Genomic DNA, 18,384 nt, shown 5'->3' with positions numbered 1-18,384 from the left:
AAAAAGGGTTCTTCCATACTTCAATCTGTGTGTTAATGCTTTGCTTCAGTACTGGTTAAGTTTTGTTTCATAATGAACTGATAATTTTGTTGTTTATTAAAGAAACCTGGTTGGTTTATTCTGAGATAAAAATTGGAGTATCAGTAACACTGTAACTGTATCAGTAACCAGGTAAACATTTAAATATATGTTGTGACCTGTGGAGAAGTGGAACTAGAAAAGACAGTGAAATCCTCCCACCTTCATCGTAACATATAACTGGCCAGGCCCAGGAGCAGTCCCATGAGGAGGCCTCTTGACTTGCCCATTCCCCTCTGCACTGGGTGACCCAAGATCAGGAGCGTGGGACTGAAGTGCAACCAGAACCGGAGGAGCAGCCCCCGAGATAGTGAAACAGGGACTGCAACCTCACACATTCAATATAAAGGTGAAACACAGACTCTTCCAGACCGCAGAAATTACAAGTGGCCTGGAAGTCTGTGAATTGACTTAATAATCTGTTGCATGGAACTGCTGCGTGCAACACCTGTATCTGTTTATTAGGGGCTCAGATGAATGCCCAGTTAATGCCCACCATATAAATAAACATAATTAATATACAATTAATCATTCTATGATTCTATTCTATTCTATAAAACAATGGAAAGGAAAGGCAAAAGGCGGACAATCAATGCGCTACTGCCTGCTTTGTGCCTTTGCCAAAGTTGAATTTCAACCCCTGGACATTTTCTCAGGAAACTAGCAGTCACAAATATAAAATATACATTAAACTGTTGTAGATTACAGGAACAAAAGCAAGTAAACCTCTTTACAGCTCCCTATTTTACGAACAATTTTGCCTTCCATTTCAAACACAGCTTGAAATACTAACATTTTGCTGTACAGTTCCTCCTATTATTTCTTGTTGTTGAGGGATATAAAATATAATGTTTTGAACAAAAATAATATTAATTATATTTCCCTTCAAAAACTTTCTGAGACAGATTACAGCAGCATCATACCCAGAATATCAGATGGACAGATGGTCCCATTTGCTCAAGATCTGTGTTTATGTGACTGAGACCAAGAAAATGTAAAGTTAAATTGTCAATATTCATATTTTCTTATTTTCTGACTATCTCTCCAATAGTATTCAGTGTAACTAAATGGCTCTTCTTAAAGAAACATTTTAAAATTATTTCAAAATCTCACTACAAACTTAACTAACGGTGTAGTCCCTCCAGAATTTCCTGCTCCAATTTTTTGCCCTTGTTTTGTTGGTTGCAATTAGAATTAGAATTAGAATTAGAACATTACAGCGCAGTACAGGCCCTTCGGCCCTCGATGTTGCGCCGACCATCTGACCTACACTATTCCATTTTCATCCATATGTCTATCCAATGACCACTTAAATGCCCTTAAAGTTGGCGAGTCTACTACTGTTGCAGGCAGGGCGTTCCACGCCCCTACTACTCTCTGCGTAAAGAAACTACCTCTGACATCTGTCCTATATCTTTCACCCCTCAACTTAAAGCTATGTCCCCTCGTGTTTGCCATCATCATCCGAGGAAAAAGACTCTCACTATCCACCCTATCTAACCCTCTGATTATCTTGTATGTCTCTATTAAGTCACCTCTCCTCCTCCTTCCCTCTAACGAAAACAACCCCAAGTCCCTCAGCCTTTCCTCGTAAGACCTTCCCTCCATACCAGGCAACATTCTAGTAAATCTCCTCTGCACCCTTTCCAAAGCTTCCACATCCTTCCTATAATGCGGTGACCAGAACTGCACGCAATACTCAAGGTGCGGCCTCACCAGAGTTTTGTACAGCTGCATCATGACCTCGTGGCTCCGAAACTCGATCCCCCTACTAATAAAAGCTAACACACCATATGCCTTCTTAACAGCCCTATTAACCTGGGTAGCAACTTTCAGGGACTTATGTACCTGGACACCAAGATCTCTCTGCTCATCTACACTACCAAGAATCTTCCCATTAGCCCAGTACTCTGCATTGCTGTTACTCCTTCCAAAGTGAATCACCTCACACTTCTCCGCATTAAACTCCATTTGCCATCTCTCAGCCCAGCTCTGCAGCCTATCTATGTCCCTCTGTACCCTACAACACCCTTCGACACTATCCACAACTCCACCGACCTTCGTGTCATCCGCAAATTTACTAACCCACCCTTCTACACCCTCATCCAGGTCATTTATAAAAATGACAAACAGCAGTGGCCCCAAAACAGAACCTTGCGGTACACCACTAGTAACTAAACTCCAGGATGAACATTTGCCATCAACCACCACCCTCTGTCTTCTTTCAGCTAGCCAATTTCTGATCCAAAGCTCTAAATCACCTTCAACCCCATACTTCCGTATTTTCTGCAATAGCCTACCGTGGGGAACCTTATCAAAAGCCTTACTGAAATCCATATACACCACATCCACGGCTTTACCCTCATCCACCTGTTTGGTCACCTTCTCGAAAAACTCAATAAGGTTTGTGAGGCACGACCTACCTTTCACAAAACCGTGCTGACTATCGCAAATGAACTTATTCTTTTCAAGATGATTATAAATCCTATCTCTTATAACCTTTTCCAACATTTTACCCACAACCGAAGTAAGGCTCACAGGTCTATAATTACCAGGGCTGTCTCTACTCCCCTTCTTGAACAAGGGGACAACATTTGCTATCCTCCAGTCTTCCGGCACTACTCCTGTCGACAATGACGACATAAAGATCAACAACAACGGCTCTGCAATCTCCTCCCTGGCTTCCCAGAGAATCCTAGGATAAATCCCATCTGGCCCAGGGGACTTATCTATTTTCACTCTTTCCAAAATTGCTAACACCTCCTCCTTGTGAATCTCAATCCCATCTAGCCTAGTAGGCTGTATCTCAGTAATCTCCTCGGCAACATTTTCTTTCTCTACTGTAAATACTGACGAAAAATATTCATTTAACGCTTCCCCTATCTCCTCTGATTCCGCACACAACTTCCCACTACTATCCTTGATTGGCCCTGTTCTAACTCTTATCATTCTTTTATTCCTGATATACCTATAGAAAGCCTTAGGGTTTTCTTTGATCCTATCCGCCAATGACTTCTCGTGTCCTCTCCTTGCTCTTCTTAGCTCTCCCTTTAGATCCTTCCTGGCTAGCTTGTAACTCTCAAGCGCCCTAACTGAGCCTTCACGTCTCATCCTAACATAAGCCGCCCTCTTCCTCTTGACAAGCGCTTCAACTTCTTGAGTAAACCACGGCTCCCTCGCTCGACAACTTCCTCCCTGCCTGACAGGTACATACTTATCAAGGACACGCATTAGCTGCTCCTTGAATAAGCTCCACATTTCGTTTGTGCCCATCCCCTGCAGTTTCCTTCCCCATCCTACACATCCTAAATCTTGCCTAATCGCGTCATAATTTCCTTTCCCCCAGCTATAATTCTTGCCCTGCGGTATATACCTGTCCCTGCCCATCGCTAAGGTAAACCTAACCGAATTGTGATCACTATCGCCAAAGTGCTCACCTACATCTAAATCTAACACCTGGCCGGGTTCATTACCCAGTACCAAATCCAATGTGGCATCGCCCCTGGTTGGCCTGTCCACATACTGTGTCAGAAAACCCTCCTGCACACACTGGACAAAAACAGACCCATCTAAAGTACTCGAACTATAGTATTTCCAGTCAATATTTGGAAAGTTAAAATCCCCCATAACCACTACCCTGTTACTCTCGCTCCAGTCGAGAATCATTCAACAAAATTGAATTTTGTTTCAAGTACAGATACATAAAAAAATCAACTGCTCTTAGCATTTGTAATCTAACTATATTTTATTAAAAATCTTAAGTCTGTACATACTTCCTGTCTGCACTACTAGACTTCTTGTGGTCATGTTTTTGTGTCAATGTCTTCCCATTATAAATGACGATATCCATAGTCAAGAAAACCCTATATGCCAAATGAGAAATATTAATTTCCTCGATTGGAAACTTACTTTAGACTTTTGATGGAAAAAAAACCTACAGTATCTTTTTAAAAAACTAGCAGCCAAGATGGCCACTGCCATTTACATCTGAAATACCAGGAGATTGAACTGGAGAAAAAAAGTCTAACAAGATGCCCAGCACAGACAATGGCTTGCTCTAAGTGATTGAATTACCTAAAATGGCTTCATTGGCACAGCAGTCAAGGCCATTCTCACACATTGACTTTGAAAGAACCAAACCGCTCCAAATGTGAATGGGCATCCTGGGGCATGTAACACCCTGAATTTCATTAGAAGATTCCAGAAAAACCTCATTAGAAACAAAGGGGTTGAGAGAACCATGTGAACGCCTGTTCATCTCTGAAGAAACTAGAAGTTTTGTTACACAGACAGAAAACGAGCAGTAACTGAGTGTGCAACAGCAGAAAGCTGCATGCCTCCCTTTCCCTCTCTCTTTCTCTCTCCCCAGAAAACATCAAGTTTGAAAACCTTCTGCAATTGGGGGATCCTCCAAGCCTACAGACCGCTAAAGCCAGCAACCAGGGGAAGAGAGCCAACTACAGATTCTGCCTTCAGGAAAACCCTGAGCAAAGCAATACAGCCAAAATATACTTTGACCAACCAAGAACTTCAAGAATACAGCTTCAGCCGAGGACTACTTGAGCACCCACTTTACAGACTGTATTTAAGTTCCATTTAACCTGGATTTTAATCCAACCACCAAATCTTTTTTCCTCCTGTAATCTATTTGTGTGTGTGTGATTCTCATATGAATGTGTGCGTGAACGTGTAGCATATTTTTACTATTTTTAAATCGGCTGAGAGTGTTAAGTATTATAAACTTACCTCTTCCTTGTTTAAACTCAAGAAAACCTGTCCGATTGGGTCTTTCACAATCACAGTAAAGGAAAAAGGTAAATCGCTCCCGCAGGTGGTAAGCACAACCACTGTTTAAAAGGAATAAATCCTGTTGCTGTCAAATAAAAGAAAGCGGCAAGAGGAGCGCCTGAGACCCCCTCCTCACCTGGCCGTAACACCATGTTTAGAATGGATTTTGCCTATGTAAGCTTGTCACACTGTAGTTCCAGCCTTATACTACTTGTATCCCTGCAGTATGTCTTCTGAGCCATCATTCAGTTCCTGCACTACTATAAAACTGAATCTGCTCCCTCATTGGAAATACCACTTTTGATGAATAAATGGTTATTTGCTAGATATTATTTCTGCTGAGATTAATGGGACACCCACTATTGAGTTCATGGGTGATGCAGGGCTAGATGCAGTGGATAAGAATTCCTCAGTGAAGACAGCTAATCTCTGACATGACATTCAAAACCTTCTCTTTCTTGCCTGTTCTATTCCTCCCATCATGGGCCTCACTGTCCACACTCAGGCCACCTTCCTATACCTGTTGTTCCCAGCACAATCACTGACCTCCACTGTTGATACTAGAACCATCCTCCTGCACCTGCTCTAGCAAAAACACTCATACTCCCTTACTTGCACGCTCCACTTCTCATTGGAAGGGCCAGATTTTTAAAGCCTACAGGAGACGGGTGCAGTGTGAGCACGATTTGAAGGTTGCATTCTCGGAGATCAGCATTGGGTCCTGTCGCCTCTGGAACGCGTAACTATTTTCAATGTTCGTCGGAAGAGAGGGAATGGCAACCCCGCACGCCTCCAATTAAATGTCTTTTGAGCTCATTGATGAGATTAACAGGCTTATCAGCAGCAGTTTTCCATTTTTAAAGGCTGGGAACGGGAAAGACGCAGTATGTGAAACATGACAGAGTTCTGAAGCTGTGAACAATGTGGAGGGCCATGAGAGCTCTGGGAAGGGTTGATTAACAGAATGCAGAGGAACAAAATAAAGCTCAGCTGCTTCATTAGTGCCTCAGAGTAGCTATTGCTGCAGCTGTAAGACTTGCTTTCCTCAGTGATGAGTGGCAGGAATCCAGAGAGGGAAGTGAGACCGGGGCAGCTGTGGTTGGCAGGGGAAGGCCTGGCAAACGCACAAAGCCAAGTTGAGGGAGTTGAGATGGGAACAGGCTAATCTGACATTGGACAGAGCAGTCAGATGAGCTGCAGCAAGTTTTTGTTTGTGCAACCTCCTGGACAGCAGGAGGCCAGAACAGCAAAGTGAGGAACTGCAAGGGGAAGAAGAAAAGATGCTGGGAAAACTATTAGACCTAAAGGCTGACAAGTCCCCAAGACCAGATGGCCTGTGTCCTAGGGTTTTAAAAGAAGTGGCTGCAGAGATAGTAGAGGCTTTGGTTATAATCTTCCAAAATTCCTTCGATTCTGGAAGGGTCTCAGCGATTGGAAAATAGCAAATGTAGCACCTTTATTCAAGAAAGGGGGGAGACAGAAAGCAGAAAACTATAGGCTAGTTGGCCTAACATCTGTTATGGGGAAATTAATAGAATCCATTATTAAGGAGGTTATGGCAGGATATTTCGAAAATCATAATGGGATCAGACAAGAGTCAACATTGTTTTATGAAAGGGAAATCATGTTTAACTAATTTATTAGAGTTCTTTGAGGAAATAACAAGCAAGGTGGATAAAGGGGAACCTGTAGATGTGGTGTACTTGGATTTCCAAAAAGTATTTAATAAGGTGCCACATTAAAGGTTACTACACAAGATAATTGGTGTAGGGGATAACATATTAGCATGGATAAAGGACTGGTTAGCAAACAGGAAGCAGACAGTAGGCATAAATGGGTCTTTTTCAGGTTGGCAAGCTTTAACTAGTGGAATGCCACAGGGATCAGTGCTGGGCCTCAACTATTTACCATTTATATCAATGACTTGGATGAAGGGACTGAATGTATGGTAACTAAATTTGCCGATGACACAGATAGGAAAAAAGGATGTTTTCAAAATGAGGTAAAGAGTCTACAAAAGGATATAGATAGGTTAAGGGAGTGGGCAAAAATTTGACAGATGGAGTATAATATGAGAAAATGTCCACTTTGGCAAGAAGAATGGAAAAGCTGTATACTATTTAAATGGAGAGAGATTGCAGAACTCGATGGTACTGAGGGATCTGGGTGTCCAGGTACATGAATCACAAAAGGTTAGTATGCAGGTTCAGCAAGTGATTAGGAAGGCAAATGAAATGTTGGCATTTATTGCAAGGGGAATCGAGTCTGGAAGTAGGAAAGTTTTACTGCAGCTGTAAGGACCTTGATCTGGAGTACTATATACAGTTTTGGTCTCCTTATTTGAAAAGGATATAATTACATTAGAAACAATTCAGAGAAGGTTGACTCAACTAATCCTGGGGATGAAGGGCTTATCTTATGAAGAAAGCTTGAACGGGTTGGGCCTACATCCATCGGAGTTTAGAAGAATGAGAGGTGATCTTATTGAAACATATAAGATCCTGAGGGAACTTGATAGAGTGGATACTAGGGGGATGTTTCCTCTTGTCAGGGAGACTAGAACTAGGGGACACAGTTTAAGAATAAGAGATCTCCCTTATGAGCTGGAGATGGGGAGAATTTTTTTTCTGAAAGAGTTGTTAGTCTGTGGAATTCTCTTCCCCAGAAAGCAGTGGTGTCTGGGTGATTGAATTTATTCAAGGTTGAATTAGATAGATTTTTGATAGACAAGGGAATCAAGGGTTATGGGCAGACAGGAGTTGAGACCACAACCAGATCAGCCATGATCTTATCGTATGGCAGAGCAGGCTCGAAGGGCCCAATGGCCTATTCCTGCTCTTAAGTCCTATGTTCCTATGCAACTGGCCCTTTAGCAGCCACAACAGAATGGCAATGAGAAGTGGTCCTACTCAACAACTGCCACAGCACAACCAGCCCCTCATATGATAGTAGACTAAGATTCATGGTTTTCATTGGGCAGAAGTCTCTACCATGCTCTTCACCTCAAGAAAGTGTTAACCAATGACCCTGTTGCTCATAGCCTCCCATCTTGCCATCCCCCACTGAATGCCTCAATGCCACCCTGGTGAGCGCCAGCGCCGTTGTGGAGCTGGGCCACTCCACCTCCCATTCTCGCCAGCTCCCGCATATTATGGGCTTTCTTCTCCTGCAGGATGAGCGAGCAAAGCAGCAAATTCATAGGGTTCAGTGCAGAGGGACAATCTGTGAAGAAATAAAAAGGTAGTTAAAATAGGCAGAGAGAACAAAAGCAAGGGGAAAATAGAAAGCAGTGACAGACACGATGACAGATGGGCATGGAAGCATGGGCATGTCCACCACAGAAGCTGGGGAATTTAGGTTCAATATACTAAATAAATCTGGAATAGAAAATGTTAGCATCAGTAATGGTGAGCATGAAGCTACTGGATTGTCATTAATAATTCCATTTAGTTCACTAATTCCCTTTAGCAAAGATTTTTTTTAAATTTTTCATTCATGGGATGAGGGCGTTGCTGGCCAGGCCAGCATTTATTGCCAATCCTTAATTGCCCTTGAGAAGGTGGTGGTGAGCTGTCTTCTTGAACCGCAGTCCATGTGAGGTAGGTACACCCACAGTGCTGTTAGGAAAGGAGTTCAAGGATTTTGACCCAGCGACAGTGAAGGAATGGCGATATAGTTCCAAGTCTGGGTGGTGTGTGACTTGGAGGGCAACTTGCAGGTGGTGATGCTCTAATGCATTTGCTGCCCTTGTCCTTCTAGTTGGTAGAGGTCATGGGTTTGGAAGGTGCTGTCTAAGGAGCCTTGGTGTGTTGCTGCAGTGCATCTTGTAGATGGTACACACTTCTGCCACTATGCGTCGGTGGTGGAGGGAGTGAATGTTTGTGGATGAGGTGCCTATCAAGTGAGCTGCTTTGTCCTGGATGGCGTTGAACTTCTTGTGTGTTGTTGGAGCTGCACTCATCCAGGCAAATGGAGAGTATTCCATCACACGCCTGACTTGTGCCTTGTAGATGGTGGACAGGCTTTGGGGAGTCAGGAGGTGAGTTACTGGCTACATGATTCCTCCCCTCTGACCTGCTCTTGTACTCACGGTATTTACATGGCTGCTCCAGTTAAGTTTTTTGGTCAATGGTAACCCCTAGGATGTTGATAGTGGGAGATTCAGCAATCGTAATGCCATTGAATGTCAAGGGGAGAGGGTTAGATTCTCTCTTGTTGGAGATGGTCATTGTCTGGCACTTGTGTGGCGCGAATGTTACTTGCCACTTATCAGCCCAAGCCTGGATATTGTCCAGGTCTTGCTGCATTTCTACACAGACTGCTTCAGTATCTGAGGAGTCACGAATGGTGCTGAACATTGTGCAATCATCAGCAAACATCCCCACTTCTGACCTTATGATTGAAGGAAGGTCATTGATGAAGCAGCTGAAGATGGTTGGGCCCAGGACACTACCCTGAGGAACTCCTGCAGTGATGTCCTGGAGCTCAGATGATTGACCTCCAACAACCACAGCCATCTTCCTTTGTGCTAGGTATGACTCCAGCCAGCGGAAGATTTTCCCCCTGATTCCCATTGACCTCAGTTTTGCTAGGGCTCCTTGATGCCATACTCGGTCAAATGCTGCCTTGATGTCAAGGGCAGTCACTCTCACCTCACCTCTTGAGTTCAGCTCTTTTATCCATGTTTGAACCAAGGCTGTAATGAGGTCAGGAGCTGAGTGGCCCTGGTGGACCCCAAACTGAGCCTCACTGAGCAGGTTATTGCTAAGCAAGTGCTGCTTGATGGCACTGTTGATGACACCTTCCATCACTTTACTGATGATAGAGAGTAGACTGATGGGGCGGTATTTGGTTGGGTTGGACTTGTCCTGCTTTTGTGTACAGGACATACCTGGGCAATTTTCCACATTGCCGGGTAGATGCCAATGTTGCAGCTGTACTAGAACAGCTTGGCAAGGGGTGCGGCAAGTTCTGCAGCACAAGTCTTCAGTACTATTGCCTGAACTAACACGAGGAAAAAACCTACATGACCTTGACCTCACTAATCTGTCACAGATGCATCCATGACAGTATTGCCAAGAGTGACCACCACACAGGCCTTGCAGAGGCAAAGTGCTGTCTTCACAGTGAGGACCCCCTGCACCACGTTATGTGGCACTACCTGTGTGCTAAATGGGATAGATTCAGAACAGATCTAGCAGCTCAATACTTGCTGCTGTGGGTCATCAGCATCAGCAGCATTGTCACCATAATCTGCAACCTCATGGCCAACATATCCCTGTCTCTACCATTACCATCTTCCAGGGAATCAATCTTGGTTCAATGAATAGTGTCGAAGAGCATGTTAGGAGAAGAACCAGATGTACTAACCTGTGAAGCTACAATGCAGGAATATATGCATGCTAAACAGCAGAAGCATCTTGCTTTAGACAGAGCTAAGGATCCCACAACCACTGGATGAAATCAAAGCTCTGCAGTCCTGCCCATCCAATCATAAATGATGGCAGACAATTAAATAAGTAACGGGAACAGAAGGCTCATGAATATCCCCATCCTCAAAAATGGCGGAGCACAACACATATGTGCAGTAGACAAGGCTGAAATGTCTGCAACCATATTCAGCCAGAGTGTTGAATGGATGATCCATCTCGGCCTCCTCCAGAGATCTCCACCATCACAGACGCCAGTCTTCAGCCTATTCTATTCACTCCATGCGATATCAAGAAACGGCTGAATGCACTGATTGCAGAAAAGGCTTTGGGACCTGACAACATCCCAGCTGTAGTACTGAATGTGTTTACTCCAGAACTAACTGTGTCTCTAGTGTCATGCAGGCCCCCACCTGCCAAGAATGAGGCACATATTTCACCTCATGAACATTAAAACTTAACATTGTTGCTGGGAAGAAAAGAGGGCCTATCACAAGGAATTGCCAGGCCCCTCGCTGGAAAGACTTTTTTTGCATACTAATAGACAGTGTTGAAACAAAGGAACCAGTCCCTGCTTCCCCAATACACAGAAGACGTGGTCAGACCAGTTTAGTCACATGACTAATTGGCTGTTGGAGTTCTTTTGAATTTGACCTTGCCACAGAGTTTTAAAACTCAGAAAACTGTTTGCTCCTGGACTGAAAAGACCTCTCTCCTGTCTGCTCTCATCTCGCTCTCACCAGCTTTGGAAACAATTGAAGACATATGAACCTCAAGAGAGAAAAGTCTCCTACAGTGAACAAGGTTTAAGAAGAATACTGGGCCCCAACGAAAAGCAAGAGAACCTACAATCAAGGACTACAGCGAGCTCAAAGCACAGTAAAAACCTCTCTTCAGAGATTGCCTCAAACCTCTCCACTTTACTTTTCTTCTGCTCTTTTCTGTCTCTATTCGCATGTGCATATCACATATGCATGCTAGCGTGGGGTGTGGCGTGTATCTGTACGTGCTAATCGAATGAGAGATTAAGCTTTAATAAATTTCACTTTTCTTCTTTAAATCTAAGAAGGCCTGTTTGTGCTCACGTGGCAACTCTTGCAGCATTCCACCACAACTTTGTGGAGTTTTGCCAGTTAGGGCGGCACAGTGGCGCAGTGGTTAGCACCGCAGCCTCACATCTCCAGCGACCCGGGTTCAATTCTGGGTACTGCCTGTGTGCAAGTTCTCCCTGTGTCTGCGTGGGTTTCCTCCGGGTGCTCCGGTTTCCTCCCACATGCCAAAGACTTGCTGGTTGATAGGTTAATTGGCCATTATAAATTGCCCCTAGTATAGGTAGGTGGTAGGGAAATATAGGGACAGGTGGGGATGTGGTAGGAATATGGAATTAGTGTAGGGTTAGTATAATATGGGTGGTTGATGGTCGGCACAGACTCGGTGGGCCGAAGGGCCTGTTTCAGTGCTGTATCTCAAAAACTAAAAAACAACAAAAAAAATTAAAAACTGCTGGCTTATGTGGGCTTTGGTCTTTCGTATACCAGCATGTACAGCCACTGTAGTCCCGAGGACCCTTCTTAATATTTCTCTCTGGTACCTCTGCGGCACCACTAACTGGTGAATTACTGTCCACTCCTTGCTCTCAGGTCTGTGAGGAGAATTCCATTTCCTCATCAGTACCTCATTCTTTAAATAGTAGCAATCCGGGACTCCCTCTGCTTCACGTTCAGACTGGGCAGCCTGTGCTAACTCTTGCAATACTGGGTCGGCTCGTTGAGCCTCAGCTAGGGAAAATCCATTTAATTCATTCCCTGGGTCTCCTAACTTTCCAAAGAAAGTCTCGGACAGACAGACCTCATGGTCATCTGCCTGTAGTGCCAATTCAGTCTCCTCTGAGGGAGGTGGCTTGGTCATGGCTTGATCCACTACACATTCAGGGAAACTGTAGGGAACCGTCTCCTGCCAATGCCCTGTCTCTCTGACCTCCTGCAGTCTTTCTTTCACTACTGGGGTGGCTACCACCTCCATCCCTACCAGATCATTACCTAGGAGCAGGTCAACACCATCCACAGGCAAACTAGGGATCATCCCTACGGTCCCTGGTCCCAAAACTAGATTGCACTCCAGGTGCACCCGGTGTACAGGTATAGGCATAGACTGCCCTCCAATGCCATTCACCACCATTTTGGTGTTTCCTGCACTCCCTGGGAGAAAGGTCAGGCCTTTTCCCAGTAAAAGGGATCATGTGGCTCCTGTGTCCCCGAGAATCACTATGGACTTGCTTGCCCCATTCGAGGGGTATTGGGTTACTTTCCCTTCAGACACAAAACCCTGATAACCTTCAGGAATCCTATTAACTTTTCCTGCACTGGCCATAGTAGGCTTCCTGGGTTGCACTTTTAAAGCCACAGCTTGTTGTTCCAGGCTTTCCATCAGGTCCCTGGCTTCACTGAGCAGGTGTGCCCTGATTAACCCCACCGGTTTCCCCTTTAGTTTCCCTTTAGCGGTCAACTTTTAAATGCACTGCTTTATTACGATGAAAGCACACAGGTCTCTGGGTCTCAGTCTTGCTCACAGCGCCTTCCTTTTTGGCTGTAGGAGGGCCCCCTGTGTCTCCTGCTTTCCTTTCTCTCCCAGGACTGTCTGGGCAAGATCACCTTCAAACTCTTTGTCCTTTTCGGATTTGTGGGGGTAATTAGGAAAGTTTCTCCCCTGGAAACCAACTTATAAATTAAAGCAAACTCATCAGCCAGAATGGCCGCTTGCCGGGTTCCCTGAACCCGCTGCTCCTCTACATGGGTCTTTATTGAGACTGGGAGAGACTGTTTAAATTCCTCTAATAGAATTACTTCTCTGAGATTCTCATAGCTGATCTGTACCTTAAGAGTCCTCAGCCACTGGTCAAAAGCCAGCTGCTTACTTCTTTCAAACTCCAGATAAGTTTGATTAGCTTGCTTCTGGCGATAGGCTTCAGGTACTAATTCATATGCTCCGAGGATAGCATTTTTGGTCAGTTCATAATTTGATGAACTCTCATCTGGCAACAAGGCATAAACCTCATAGGCTTTTCCAGTTAGTTTGCTTTGTATTAAAAAAGACCATGTCTCAGCTGGCCATTTTAGCTGCCTTGCCAGTTTCTCAAAAGACACAAAAAGCACTTCCACATCTTCCTCATTGAATTGTGGAATTAGTTGAGCGAGTTTTCGCAATTTTGTCCCCAGCCCTGAATTCTGCTCCTCCATATTGGCCATACTTCACTGGGGTTACTCTGTTGCCCCCTAGTTACCTGAAGCCACTTCAACTCTCCGCATTCTTTCTGGAATATTCTTTCTCACTCTCTCTCCTGCCTTTCATTCTCTTCACATTCCTTCTGGAAGGCTCTCTTTTGCTCCCTCTCCTGTCTCTCTCTCTCTCTTTCCCTGTCTTCTAATTCAAGTTTCCTTTGTTCCAACTGTATCTTTGCTAACAGTACCCTATCTGGGTCTGCTTCTAACATTGTTTCTGCTTCTTCAGATTCAAGGAAAAAATGGCTGGCTACTAGCCTTAGGAGTTCAGACTTCCTAGCCTTGCCACGGACAGTGATCCCACACTTGTCAGCCATTTTCCTCAGCTACTCCATAGACAGTGCTTTTAACTTTTCCCCAGTTACTTCACCCTGGCTTGGAGAGCTACTCACTTCAGTTGCAGACATGTTAGTATTCAATCACACACAACCACAAGAAAACCTGTATTAATCTTACTCCTTTTTTTTGATTGGGAACAATTTGGCTTCCCACTTCCAATTTCTCTCGTTCATCTGTGGGTAAAATTCTGGATGTTAACACCCAAATTTCTGTTATGACAGGTGAGAAAGGTGTGTAGGGGTCTCTTTCAGCCTTCACCCAGTCTCATTGTAACAGGATTCAATTTTAAACACACCGTGTTTTGAGCTCCCCCCCGGTGAATCCTTGTTCACCACTTTCCAATTATAAGTGCCATGTCTACAGTGAAACCTGCACCCCGAAGTCCCGTACTGGGTTAGGAGGACCCTCCATCCTAGGGCTGATGAACTGCAAGGGACCTCCACCGAGAACAAATGGGGACAGGCAGGCATGCGGCTGGCAAAAGTTTAGAAAGAGAGGTCGAAAAAGTGACCAAGAGGGCAGGTTAAAGGAATCCTGGATGTAAATCCCTACTCTCCGGTCAGCACAACCCCGAAAAATGTGAAAAGTTAGACCCCACATCGTCCTATGTAAATGTGGATTCTAGAAGCCCCCCACCAGAGTTGCTATCAGCATTTACAGGAACCTGCAGAGACAAAGAGAGACCTCTAGGGAGCACAGAAACCATGAGGGTGCTGTCTCACCTAGTCGAAGTGCCACAGGACGGTGCAGTCAAGTCTGCACACATACCTGCAGGTAGGAGTGTCCCAGAGAACAAAGGGGAGTAACAAAGAATCCTCCCCCACAATCAGAGAAAAAGGGAGCCATCCATCCCCTGAAGTCAAAAGTCTTTGCATGACTCAGAGAGTTCAGGATAGACCCGCCCATTACTAACTCTCCTGGAAAAAACATTACCTCAACAGGAACAAACCCCTAGGCAGTCATGATAAAGGGCAAACTAAAAAAAAGTTTCCCCAAAGAATCACATGGCTACTGGGATGCCAAAAAGGGGAAATGAAAGCAGCACTGGCACCCAGAAAAGACAATTTTAATAGGCTTTAAGATTGATGAATGCATGGAAATGAGAGAAATGCATGGTTTTTGCTTCTATATCTTATATTTCTCTCAAACCTTTTAATAAAATGCCCCTTTTTTTTTCAAATCGCATTTCATTTCCCTGGGTGTGGAGGTGTCATGCAGCCCCCCACCTGCCAAGAATGAGGCACATATTTCGCCACAATGGGATTCGGAGTGGGGGTCGGTGGGGTGGGGGCAAACTTTCCACTTGTTGGAGTCATACCTAGCACAAAGGAAGAGATGGTTGTGGTTGTTGCAGGCCAAACATAGTCTCAGGACATCACTGCAGGAGTTCCTCAGGGCAGTGTCCTAGGCCCAACCATCTTCAGCTGCTTGATCAATGACCTTCCCTCCATCATAAGGTCAGTAGTGGGGATGTTCACTGATGGGTTAAGGGGAGTCCCCATCATCTACAGGTTAAGTTCAGTGCTCACATCCCCTTTGAGAAATTTCTAAGTATGGCGTTGCAAAAATACACTTGGTGTACTTTTAATTTTCTGTGTAACGCTCATAATTGAATATTAGGTGTAACTTCAGTTCATGTTTGCTTCTTTTACTCAAGGCTTTTCAGTTTCAGTTTTTGCAGAAAAGCAGATGGAGTTCAAGAATATGATCCTCAAAGTATTAGAATCCTATGTAGTAGAATCAGAATTTCACTTTGTCAGGACTGTAAAATGCTACAGATGAACAGCTTATAAAGAGAAACAGAGCAAGGGTAAAGGCAGTGCAGAAAAAAAATTACCATACACACAAGAAAAGAAAAAGAATGTTCTGTAAGATGATTAGGTAGTGAACAGAACATGATTGAATGACAGAAGTGATACGCATAAGAAAAAAGCAAGCATTATGAGTGAAATTAGAGAAATAAAATATATGTACAACACCTTGAGAAAATGTGAATGGTTCTGTAGGGTGGTGCACACCTCTGGTGTCTACCTGCTTTTTTTCTACCCCACTTCTGGCCACTAGATCCTTTGCTTGTTTTATCCATGTTTTACTCTATTACCATTTCTGTCATTCATTCATCTCCTTTTCTCTTCTGTACGTCATTCCTTTCCTTTTTTGTGTATATGATCATTTCCTCCCTGCCACTTTCTCTCTTGTTCTGCTGTTCCTTATAATCTGTTCAAATGTAACATTATGCAGTCCTAACAGGGAGTCAGACGTTAAATTAAGCTTTTTCCTTTCTCCACAGATGATGCCTGGCCTGTTGAGTGTTTCCAGCTGTTCCTACTTTTATTTCAGATTTCCAGCATCAACAACAACTTGAAGGTACCAATGATGGAAAGAAGAAAATCGGGAATGCCCAAGTGGCCAGAATTGGAGGAGCGCAGAGATATCGGAGGGTTGTAGAGCTGTAGGAGGTTACAGAGATAGGGAGGCATTGCTGGAACGGGGGCCAATGTAGGTCAAGGAAACCACGGGTGATGGATGAACGGGCCTTGGTGTGAGTTAGGATACGGTAGCAGAGTTTTGGATCAGCTCAAGTTTCGGGGTACAAAGTGGAAGCCCAGCCAGAAAAACATTGGAATAGTCAAGTCTAGAAGCAGAGGCCTAGAAATCTGAGGCAGGGACGGAGTCCCAGATGTCACGGAGGTGGAAATAGGTGGTCTTGGTGATGGAGCAGATATGGGGCCAGAGGCACAGCTCAGAATCAAATAGGAGGCCAGGGTTGTGAAGAGTCTGGTTTAGCTTCTAATAGTGCCCAGGAAGAGGGATGGAGTCGATGGTTGGGGAATCAAGTTTGTGCCAGGGGCCAAAGACAATGGTTTCAGTCTTCCCAATATTTAACGAGAGGAAATTTTCTCTCATCCAACATTGATTGTGGGACAAACAGTGTGACAAATCAAAGATAGTAGAGGAATTGAGGGAAGTTGGATGAGGGTGCTGTCAACGTACATGTGGAATCTGGCATATTTTCAGATGATGTCATAGAGGGCAAGAAGTTGATGAGAAATAGGAGGGGATCAAGGATAGATCCTTGGGGACACCAGAGATAATGGGGTGTAAAAAGAAGCAAGCCATTGCAGGAGATTTTCTAGCTTTGTACTCATGGATAGGAATGAAACCAAATGAAGGCATTCACCCCCAGCTGGACATCGGAGCAGAATGGTGTGGTCAACCATGTCAAAAACTGCACACAGGTGAACGATGAGAAGGGATACTTCACCACAGTCACCGTCATATCGGATGTCATTGTCAGATGTCAGCTTTTGCGAAACTGTTGCTCAGCTTTTGCTATTTTTCTGGGTTTGCGTGTACGTGCATGTTGAAACAATAGTGATTACCTGATGAAGGGTGCATCCAAAACTTGGTTTGCATTTCCTTTTTTTTGTTGATGTATATTAAAGTATTTCAGTTATTTCGAGCATCCTTTCAAAGTTCTTTGGTGCGATGTTTTTCCCCAGCAGGATGCGCTGTTAACTTTTGCTGAAACCTGATGCTGACGCCGGCTTCCAGCAGCAGGCGAAAGGAATGCGCGCGCTCTGGGGTTGTCGCGCGCACCGGGCGCGGAGCTGGTGTCGCTCCGCGCGCACACGTACACAGACAAAGTTTGAGTGTAAGAAGACAATCTGCAGGACCATAAACCTTAGGCTTTCATTACTGCAGGAGATGTTGCAAAAGCCTTCCCGAGAAGACGCCAACAGAATTCGATAAACTCAGTGGCACCTTAGAATTTTACTCTTTGATCTCAGAGAATTCTGACGGACAAACGAGCGGCTTTGTATAGTGGTTCTTATTGTGTTGCTCTTTCTCGTGGTTCTGTGTGCCTCCCTTGGGGGGACCGTTCGGTCTCTTTGGATGAACACGACCAAGTCGGTTTTTAATAGCTACTTGATGTGATCTGCATTTAACTAATGAGTGATGTTGGCATTTTTTGGGAAACACTTGGTGCTGCTTCTGTTTTTGTGTCCGCTTTTCAGAGAGATTTCAACAGGTAAGGATTTTAAAAGAGAAAAGGCGGATAACAGAATTTAATTTGAGTGGTGGAAAGAATAGATTGTCTAACTTGAAATTCCCGCTTGTATCTTACAACTCACCGAGCAGAACATAGAAAATCATTCAATCCATCGTGCTTCTTCTAGTGATTGAGTTCTCTGCAATAATTTTGCAACCAAGTTCCAGAGTTTATGGTGCACTTATCAAACTTCAGGCTAACTTTGTAAAATGTTTGCAGCGAGAAAGACTCAAGGGGGTAGAAATTCGTCTAGGGTGATGGCACAAAACGGGCGGTATCGGATCGGTGGTCCGTTGTTGAATATCGGGCGCTGCGTAAACGGATGGCCAATAGTTCGTGCGATTTGTTGGGTTGGGAGGCAATGTAAGAGTGATCAAATACTGAATTTCATGTGACTATCAGCGATGATTCTGAACAA

Source organism: Heterodontus francisci, chromosome 4 (assembly GCF_036365525.1).
Source record: "Heterodontus francisci isolate sHetFra1 chromosome 4, sHetFra1.hap1, whole genome shotgun sequence".
NCBI lineage: Eukaryota > Metazoa > Chordata > Chondrichthyes > Heterodontiformes > Heterodontidae > Heterodontus > Heterodontus francisci.
This window is presented reverse-complemented; position numbering follows the sequence as displayed.